Here is an 11493-nt window from a genome sequence, read left to right as displayed (position 1 = left end):
TTTATTTATTTCAATAAGTGTCATACTTGCAGGAAAGGCAGTGGAGTTGCTGCCATTTTTAAATCAATATTTCAATGCAAAGAAACAACATTTGGTAACTGGATGAGTTTAATACAAAAGTCTGTAATGTCATAGATGTGGTGGCTCCAATCAAAACTAAGAGAAAACCAAACACACAGAAAACACCTTGGAGGAGGACTGAGATAATTCAGAATTTGAAATCTGACTGTAGAAGAGCTGAGCGTAAATGGAGATCAACAAAACTCCAAATTCATCTAGAACTATACAAAATAAGTCTGCGAAAATTCAATGATGGCTTGTTCAAAGCAAGGCAGCAATACTTTTCAGAATCAGAATCACAATCAGAAATGTTTTATTGGCCATGTACAGTTTTAAGGACAGTACAAGGAATTTGACTTGGTGGTTGGTGCACAAAACAAACAACAAAAAGAAATAAAAACAAAACAACAAAGAACAACCCAGCAACAATAATAATAATAATAATGATAAATATAAAGGATGAGGGATAAATAAAGGATAGATAGAGAATAAAGGATAAATAGGATAAATATAAATATATATATACAGTGCAGCAGATATCAAGCTGGTGGAGGTGGTGATCGGGTGGGGGTTCAGTGGGTGACTTGGGGTGTGTTCATGTGGATGGTGGCAGAGGGAAAGAAGCTGTTTTTGTGTCTGGAGGTTCTGGTCCTGATGGACCGAAACCTCCTTCCAGAAGGGAGAGATTGAAACAGTTTATGACCGGGGTGGGAGGGGTCGGCCACAATCTTTCCTGCACGCCTCAAAATCCTGGAGGCGTACAGGTCCTGGAGGGAGGGCAGATTGCAGCCGATGACCTTCTCTGCAGAGTGGATGATACGCTGCAGTCTGGCCTTGTCCTTGGCCGTAGCTGCAGCGTACCAAATGGTGATGGAGGAGCAGAGGATGGACTGGATGATGGAGCTGTAGAAGTTCACCATCATCTTTGTTGGCAGACTGAACTTCTTCAGCTGCCGCAGAAAGTACATCCTCTGCTGAGCTTTTTTGATAAGGGAGCTGATGTTCAGCTCCCACTTGAGGTCCTGAGTGATGATGGTCCCCAGGAAGCAGAAGTACTCCACAGAGCTCACTGTAGAGTCTCCCAGGGTGAGGGGGGTGAGGGGGGCTGGGTTCTTCCTGAAGTCTGCTATCATCTCCACTGTCTTTAAAGCATTGAGCTCCAGGTTGTTCTGGCTGCACCAGGACACCAGCCGGTCTGTCTCCCACCTGTAGTCAGACTCGTCTCCATCAGCGATGAGACCGATGATGGTCGTGTCGTCTGCAAACTTCAGGAGTTTGACCGACTGGTGAGAGGAGGTGCAGCTGTTGGTGTACAGGGAGAAGAGCAGAGGAGAAAGAACACAGCCCTGAGGAGATCCAGTGCTGATGGTCCGGGGAGCAGAGATGGTTTTTCCCAGCTTCACGTGCTGCTTCCTGTCAGACAGGAAGTCTGTGATCCACCTGCAGGTGGAGTCTGGCACGTTCAGCTGGGAAAGCTTGTCCTGAAGGAGAGCTGGGATTATTGTATTAAAAGCAGAGCTGAAGTCCACAAACAGGATCCTGGCGTAGGAGCCTGGGGAGTCCAGGTGCTGGAGGATGAAGCGGAGAGCCAGGTTTACAGCATCGTCTACGGACCTGTTGGATCTATAGGCAAACTGCAGGGAGTCCAGGTGGGGGTCGGTGATGTCCTTGATGTGGGAGAGCATGAGGCGTTCAAAGGACTTCATGACCACAGATGTCAGAGCGATGGGTCTGTAGTCATTAACTCCTGTGATCCTCAGCTTTTTAGGGACAGGAACGATGGTGGAGGCCTTAAAACAGGCTGGTACGGTGCATGTCTCCAGTGAGGTGTTAAAAATGTCTGTGAACACTGGAGACAGCTGATCAGCACAGTGCTTTAAGGTAGAAGGAGAGACAGAGTCCGGTCCACAAGCCTTACGGGGGTTTTGTCTCCTGAAAAGTCTATTCACATCTCTCTTTTTGATGGAGAAAGGTGTCTCTGTAGGAGGGGGGGAGGAGGGGGGAAGATAGGGGAGAGAGCCTCTGTAGGCAGCTGGGGTGAAACTGTAGCTTTGATGTGGGGGGTGAAGGTGTTGGAGTGAGGCTGGTCAGAGGTGTGAGGAGGGTTGGAGTCAGGTCTGTCCCATTGTCTGTCAAATCTACAATAAAAGTTATTCAGACTGTTGGCCAGGCAGAGGTCGTTAGCAGCAGCAGGGGCTCTGGGCTTGTAGTTTGTAATTTGCCTGAGCCCTCTCCAGACAGAAGCCGGGTCATTTGCAGAGAACTGATGTTGTAACTTCTCTGAGTACAAACGTTTGGCTCTTCTCACCTCCTTTTCAAACGTGTACTTCGACTCTCTATACCTGGCTCTGTCTCCACCCCTGAAAGCGACCTCTTTGTCTGCCCTCAGCCCTCTGAGCTTAGCTGTGAACCAGGGTTTGTCATTGTTATAACTCACCCTGGTCTTTGATGGAATGCAGCTGTCCTCACAGAAGCTGATGTAGGACGTCACAGCGTCTGTAAACTCATCCAGAGAACTGTTCGCAGACCTGAAAACATCCCAGTCAGTACAGTCCAAACACTCCTGGAGTTTCTCCACTGCTTCACTGGTCCATTGTTTAGATTCCTTCACCACAGGTTTACAGAGCTTCAGCCTCTGTCTGTATGAAGGAATCAGATGGACCATCAAATGGTCCGATTGGCCCAGTGCAGCACGGGAAACGGCGTGATAAGCACTGCTTAGTGTGGTGTAACAGTGATCCAGTGTCTTCTCCTCTCTGGTCGGACATTTAATTAATTGTCTATATTTGGGGAGCTGGTGTGAGAGGTTACCTTTATTAAAGTCACCAAGCACAATGATAAAAGAGTCCGGGTAGGTCCGCTCCATGCACAGGATCTGGTCGGCGAGTGTGCGCTGTGCCTTTTCTAAAATTATTGCCAAAAATGTCAACAACTCTCGCACGTTGTTTTCTGTAATTGAAAAGCTCACAACCCCCCCAGATCAAATAGCCCCTGAAATACTGTCAGCTGGAAAATGCAATGAATTTGCTGTATATTTCAATGAAAAAATACAATCAATAAGATCAAACATCAGAACAAACCAGCAAAATCACAAAAAGCTTGAACAGCTTCAACCACTGAGGGATGAGTCAACTACAATGTTAGAGTTTATTACAGTGAACCCAAAAACAATAGAGGAAACTGTTCAGCAGCTGAATCCATCAACGTGTTGCCTTGACACAATACCCTCAAACTTCTTTAAAACTGTTGTAAAATCAATTGTCACTGATTTGTGTCAGATAATTAACTGCTCATTCCAGTCAGGCACCATACCAAAATTCCTGAAAGTAGCTGCTGTGAAACCTCTGATAAAAAAGAGAACACTGGATGTCTCTATACTGGCTAACTATAGACCAATCAGCAATCTTCCATTCATGGCCAAGATCATTGAGAAGGTGCTCTTCAACCAACTGAGTCAATTCTTAACATTCAACAAAATATTTGATACATTTCAGTCAGGTTTTCGTTCTCATCACAGCACTGAAACTGCTCTTATCAAAGTGATCAATGACATAAGGTTGAACACTGAATCAGGAAAAGTATCTGTTCTCATTCTATTGGATCTAAGTGCTGCATTTGACATTGTAGATCATACAATTTTGTTGCACAGATTGCAAACATGGGTTGGACTAAATGGAAAAGTAATGCAATGGTTTAAGTCATACTTGGAGGAGCGAAGCTATTTTGTAAGCATTGGAAACTTTGAATCTGACAGATTACCAATGTCCTGTGGGGTTCCTCAGGGATCTGTTCTTGGACCCCTTCTGTTTAGCCTTTATATGCTTCCTTTAGGACAAATTTTACAGAACTGTAAGGTTGATTATCAGAGCTACGCAGATGACACAACTATATCTATCACTGAAGCCAGATGACTATGTTCCCATAGAGGTGTAGAACTGCTGGATGAGTGAAAACTTCCTTCAACTAAACATGACAAGATGGAGGTGATTGTCTTTGGTAACAAGGAAAAGAGGACTGCTGTCAGCAATTATCTTGAGTCTCGATCTTTAAAAGCTAAAAACCAAGTCAAAAACCTTGGTGTTCTGATTGACTCAGATCTTACATTCAGCAGTCAGATCAAATCTATCACAAAAACAGCCTTCTACCACCTAAAGAACATCTCCAGAGTGAAAGGTTTAATGACTCAGAAAGATCAGGAGAAACTGGTCCATGCTTTTATCTCCAGCAGACTGGACTATTGTAATGGTCTTCTAACAGGAATCCCCCAAAAGAGCATCAAACAGCTACAGCTGGTTCAGAACGCTGCAGCTCGGAGCTTAAACAGAACAAAGGGGTCAGAGCACATTAGTCCAGTTTTAAAGTCTTTACACTGGCTCCCAGTCAGCCTCAGAATAGACTTTAAAGTTCTGCTGCTGGTGTATAAATCTGTGAATGGGTTTGGTCCAGAATACATCAGTGACATGTTAGTCAGGTATGAACCCAGCAGGTCTCTCAGATCTATGGACACAGGTCAGATAGTTGAGACCAGAGCTCACAGTAAACATGGTGATGCTGCTTTTGGTTGTTATGCTGCAAAGAAGTGGAACAAACTGCCAGCAGAGCTGAAGTCAGCATCTAATGTGAACATTTTTAAATCAAAGTTAAAGGCACTTTTTTTCTCTACTGCATATGATTGAGAGAGAGATTTTTAGTCATGTTGTTGATGTAATGTGTTTGTAGATGATTTTACTGATGATTTTAAATGTTCTTATTGATTTTAAACAATTGAATGTTTTATCATGTAAAGCACATTGAGTTGCCTTGAGTATGAAATGCGCTATACAAATAAATTTGCCTTGCCTTGCCTTGCCTTACCTTACAAAAGAAGATTTGCACTTTTCCCACTATGTCAGACTCGCCATCGGTAAGTGAAAATCCATTTTCAAAGGACCCGGTGCGCACCGGGCACGAGCACGTACGACGGCCTTTCGTAAACATGATTGACAATTAGGAGGACCAATAGTCTTGATGATTCACCCGGAAGCTAAACATCGTCTACAATACCTTTAACTCATTCAGTGCCAGCCAAAAGAATCTGTAGAGCTGCAACTAACAATTATTTTCATGATCGATGAATTGGTCAATGAATTAATCGATTCATCAGATTTTTTTAAACATACAGTTTATCTATAAAGCACATTTAAACCCTGCTTGAGCTGATTAAACTGAAATAAGTGTCTCTCACGCAAGCACACACAAACACTCGTGGTGCGTGCACACACAAACACTCGTGCACGCACACACAAATCTCTGCAGGTGAAGCAAACAGCTCTGCATTACGGTCACTGACAGAAATGGCTCAACACAACGAATCAATAATGACATTTGTGGCCAACGCTTTTAAAAGTTGATTTTTATTGATTTAATCGATTCTTTGTTGCAGCCTTAATCATCTGTTTTATATGTAATGTGTTAAGTCAACTAGTCTGTTCAACAAACCATGTTACCACATCATGGAGGACTTTGCATGCAAGGAAACAGACAGTAGCCTAGCACTAACTGTAGACAGTCTGTAACTACTCATTAATAACCAGATAGAGAATAGGGACGTTGCTATCTGGCTATTATTCTTGTCGACTACACATTTCTTTATCGACTGGTGACTAGTCTATTACACAAGGTTTTTCTAGAACAGTTCAATTTATATATATAACAAAAATATTCTACACGGTCAAAACATTGTCTTAAAAAATATTGTATGTATTTAATATTTATCTGAAAACATCCTCTGTATAACTAGTTATTAGTTTAAATACTAGTGAGATGTTCACACTGTGAGAGACGAGCCGCTGAACATCAAAGTATCTAATCAGGATGAATCAAAGGAAGCAAATCAAATGAAAAACAAACCAATGAGGTCTGGAATCAATATGTGCCATTTTCAAGCATTTCTTTAGTTTAAAACGTACAAATATTTGGACAATTTACAGTCCAACAGGCAGAAGCCATAATATTGATCAATAATCAATGTGATCAACAACTGCATTAAAATGATAACTATATGAATAAATCAGTTATCAGAATTATTGTTCTGCTCTCAATAATAACATATTCAGGCAACACATTTTAATTGAACAGTGAAATGTAGAATAAGAGAAGTGTGTGATATGTTACAAAATACAAAATATAGCTTTGATGTTGTCATCGTACAAACGGAGCAGCCATGGGTCTACAGCAGGTAATAAAACATCACATTAGAAACACCTGCAATTAAATACAACTTTTCACTCACGCACACGCAAGGGCGGTCACACACAGCGTCTGCGCACACACACACCAACACACACGCACACACACACACACACACACACACACACACACACACACACACACACACACACACACACACACACACACACACACACACACACACCTCTTCAGTTAGCTGAGTTATCTCCTCCATAGATACATTTTTCTCTGCTCTAACATCATAACAAGAGAAACTAGAGCTGCAAGCAGTTATGAAAGGGGGCCAAGCCTTCCCGCGCGACTCTGCCCCCAGGTTTCGCGGAACCCATGGAAGTGCGTCATGAAGGATGACGGGCTCGTGGCGAGCGTCAGGACACTATGAACAGGTGGATATGAAGTTTTGGAAGATGTGATTTAAAGTGTGAAAATTACAGGCCAAAATGCATTTGCACCCATTATAGCGCCACCTAGTGGTGCACTTTTTGGTATGTGTGATCTCTGTGCTCTTCTATAGTTACCCTGTAAATTTCACAGCCCTCAACATAATACTTCAGCTGAAATAAAGGTTTGTTTATTTATATGTTATGTAGTAATAAGCCACGCCCACTTTGACCCATTAAATTCGAGATACGGTCCCAGGAGCGACCCAAGGTTATACCCACCAAATTTGGTAAAAATCGGTTGTGCCATTTATGAGATATACATTTCTCATAATTGCAGTGCCCCCGAGAGGCCTAATTTATTCAAATTTGGCTCATACCCCCACAGTCTCATGGCAACCAAGGATCTAAGAATTGGTGGTGTTAACAATTATTTTGACCAAGATATGCAACATTTGGCATTTTAATAGATAGCTGAAAAACTTTACTCGTTAATATTTTGCACATATTTTGCCTGAACAAAATTTTTTGCTGAACTGTAGATCAGGTCCAAATGAAGACTCTACATGCCAAGTTTCACGCTGATTGGACAAAACCCCAAAGATGAATTTGAAAAAGTAAGTTTTTGATATGTTGTGACTTACAAAGAGCAATGTGCTGTGGGAGTGGGCGTGGCCTATGTCAGAAAATGCGACTCTATGTAGGGAACATGTGGATATGAATTTTATGAAGATGTGAATTAAATTGTGAAAGTTAGAGGGCAAAATGTTTTTGCAATTTTTGGTATGGGTGGTCTGTGTGGTCTTCTATATCTACCCTGTAAATTTCACTGCCCTCAACATAATAATTCAGCAGAAATAAATGTTTGTTTATTTATGTGTTATGATGTAATAAGCCACGCCCACTTTGACCAATCGCGAATGACTTTGAGATATGGGAGGGACCCAAGATCATACCCTCCAAATTTGGTAAAAATTGGTTTGTGCCATTTAAGAGATATAAATATTCGTTTTTTGTAGCGCCTCCTAGTGGTCTACATCATTCAAATTTAGCGCATTTTCTCACAGTCCCATGCCAACTAAGGATCTCAGATTTGGTGGTGCTAGCATTTATTTTGACCGAGATATGCGCCAGTTCGCATTTTTATTGCTAGCTAGAAAATTTTACTCATTAATAATTTGCGCATAATTTACCCAAACCAACTCATTTTGCTAACTTTATATCACGTCTAACTGAAGACTCTACGTGCCAAGTTTCACGCTGATTGGACAAAACCCCAAGGAGGAGTTCGAAAAAAGTAGGTTTTCCATTTTTTTGCAATTTTGCTCTGAGGAAAGTTTAGGTGGAAATGGGCGTGGCCTAGCCCAGGTGATTCAGTGCTATTCAAGGAATCTGTGGATATGAAGGTTTTAAATTTGCAACAAACGGTGTGGGAGTTATTGACCAAAACACATTGACCTTTGTTATAGCGCCACCTGCTGGCAGATATATGTGAATTTTTGCGTCCAAGGTCCCCTGGGCGTTTTGGACCCAACTACCAAAGGGCATTGCCCAACCTTGCACGGTTTAGCCTGCAGCACCACTTTTACCAACAGAACTATAAAAGGTAACTACAATAATAATCAGAACGATTACAATATGGTTCCTAGCACCGCTGGTCCTAGGAACCACGTATGCTTACATACGTGGTTCCCTGGCTCCGCGGGCTTGGCCCCCTAACTAATGTTAGCTGTGGTCGGCCTGTGTGCTGACAGTTGCCTGGTTGAAATATCCACAAAGTTTGTCACCCTTCAATGGAAAGTATGAACAGACTGAGGAAGTTTTTATAAAGCCATCATCTCACAGCATCCATACGTGCTCTGTGCTGCAGAGACCACACAACAAACGCTTTCTTACCGGTTCTGGCACCAGCTCCTCCCTCTGCTCATGACCAACGCAAATAGGTTTTTTCATATTTACATTGGGGCTTCTGGGAAAACCATCACGTAGCCATGTTGGGAGTTTATAATCCTGCGATACTGAGAAGTAACTTCGTGTAATCTATTGATTTTAACAATGTACCTGTAATCCAATTACCAACCATTTAAACTGTAACTGTAACGGATTACAGTTACCCATATTTTGTAATCAGTTTACTGACTGCACACATTAAGGTAGTAAAACATAAAATAAATAATAATAATAATACAAATAAAATACAGATATATACAACGGTTGAAGCAGTCAGGTTACAGAGATGCGTTGTAGAGTTTGATTGCCACAGGCAGGATTGGTTTCCTGGGGCTGAAGGTGCTTCTGTGACTGACCAGTAGAGCTGGGTATCGCCAGGTACCTCACAATACGATATATCACGATATTTTTGCCCGCAATAATGATATCGCGATACAGCGATAATCGATATATCACTGGAAATTTCATTCGCGATACATCACGATATCTGTGTCACTTAAGAAATTCAGAATTTATCTACAGCACTGAATCCATTTCACAGGAATTACAAAACATTGTGAATCAATTTCACATGAAAGTAAAACACAGTGTATACTGCACACTCTGACCACAACTAGTCACATGTCCTTGTGTTATGTTTAAGTCTTTAAGAGAAGACTGATACAAAATATTCCTTCACCAAAATATTGGTAATAATGTTTGTGCAAATTAACTTTAAATCATTAAAAAAAAAATGATTGCAGAAAATAGTCATTTCACTGCTAGTATTATCAACTTCTCTGTAAACATGGACACATATCAGTGCTGAATGAACTTGTTTTATGAAAACTGGAAAATTTCACTGCATATGAAAAATAAACATTTCAGTTGATGAGATGCTAACACACTGAGCAGGTGAATCTGTACAGCGTGTATAGTGCTGCTGCTTTACACGAGAAACGGACGGAGTTTCAGAGGCACATTAAAGTTAAGCAGGCACTGGTGGGCTCTGTATTTAGGAATCAGTGATGATTTGCAACCTGGATACAGGTTGTATCCAGGCTGTTCTGATCTCTGCTCCATCTACAGTAAAAGTCAGCCAGTTTGTAATAGTAGAATGAAGGCTGTTTTATGCTTGACGCATCCGCGAGGTCCGCACGGCTCCATGCGTACAAATGATGTATTTTTTGCAGCCATCATATGTTTTTTAGAGTCATTGTGTATTTGTGCTGTCGTGTTTTTTGGAGTTTTTTTTTGTTTTTTGTATTTCTGTTGTCTTGCTTTTTTGTTAGTGCTGTGGGTTTCTTGTCTTTTGGTGTCTTTTTGTCGTCATTTTCTGTAATTTTGTATATTTTTCTGAGTAATTTTGTGTATTTACTTTGGGGGCCACATTAAATTACATCGAGGGCCGCAAGTGGCCTGACTTATATACTTGTATCGCGACCCCCTTGTTATCATTATTAGTGTTGGTCCATTATTATTTTTGTTTCTTTATATGCCGCTCAGTGCCTTCCTAATTACTCCTTTGGGATAAATAAAGTGTTTTTCTTATAGTGATCACTTCTGCCTTACTGCTCAGGTAAAAGGAGTGTGTCGCCAGGACCAGAGTTGAAGAAGAGAGATGCTGACCTGCTTGAACATAGATTAGTAGATATTGAGAAAGTGAGAGCCACCGTTACAGCCACCATTAGGGACACAGCACACACAAGGTTTGGCTGTTTTGTTGCTGACATGCTAGAATCCATCCCAACACACAAAGTTGAGCCAGTCAAACATACAATTTACCAAGTGCTGTATGAGAATATAGAATTGTTACGACCCCCTCTAGGATGTTATGTCAAGGCTTGAGGGGCCGCAACATAAACAAGACGCCACACAGAAATCAAAGGTTTATCAAAAGTATTTATTAACAAAACTCTAAAGGTGGCAACAGAACAAAACTAAAAGGGACTGGAGGCCCTGGCAAAACTGAACAAAAGTAGGGAGAACACTGGGCCAACCCTATACAGGGCTGTCATCCCAGCATCCACCCTCTAAACTACAAAATATACAAAAGACTAAAACTACTGGAACACAAAAACAGGACTACCAGAAATCTCCAGTCCAAACTAAAACAACAAACTTATGAAGATGTCCAGTGAGGAGCAGAAGAACTCTCCCCACATGTCTGCTGCTGGTCAGTTGTGCCTCCCTCCTTCTGGTCCTCTCAGCCCTTTATAAGCTCCTCCTCCCTCTCCTACCTGATTATTGTTGTGAATCAGGTGTGCTAGAAGAGAGGAGGAAGGGCAGGCTGAGAGGCCATGAGGCACCAGCCGTAACAAGAATCGAGGTCACAAAGAAGTGCAATTCTTTTTTAGTATATTTTATTTCTTTTGTTACAGTGTGTTGCAATAAAAACAGTTTTGTATTTTAAATTCCCTGCAGTCCTGTGTTTTCTTCATTCCTGTTCAGCATACCTTCTGATTACATTCTCCTGCCAGGGAAAAAGTCCCTGTGGTGTCAGGAACAATGACTCGAGATCATTTTGAGCTGAGAGTGCAGCCTGGCTAGCTCGTGCTTTGCTGAGACGGCCAATATCCAACAAGTTGTTGTGGCCTGCTACCACTGCCCTCCACTCACAGGATCACCCCCGTGTGTGCAGTGGAGTCTGTGAACATGGGAGGGATGGAACTGGTTGCCAGGGAGTTGGCAGCATCTGTGCTGCATAAATAATTGTGCAGGGCTTCACATGCCTTCAGTTTTCCGTGGGTGGAATTCCATTGGTCGTCCTAGGATTCGCCATCATGCTGCCAGTCTGTTGAAGCTGTTCTCTATCACCCTCCTGGCATGTGAGTGACGGTAGTTGTAGATTTGCTGGGCATCGCTGAGGTTTTTTCCTGTTACTACAATGAGATGA

Source organism: Gouania willdenowi, chromosome 6 (genome assembly GCF_900634775.1).
Source record: "Gouania willdenowi chromosome 6, fGouWil2.1, whole genome shotgun sequence".
Taxonomy (NCBI): Eukaryota; Metazoa; Chordata; class Actinopteri; order Blenniiformes; family Gobiesocidae; genus Gouania; species Gouania willdenowi.
Note: the sequence above shows the minus strand (reverse complement) of the source record.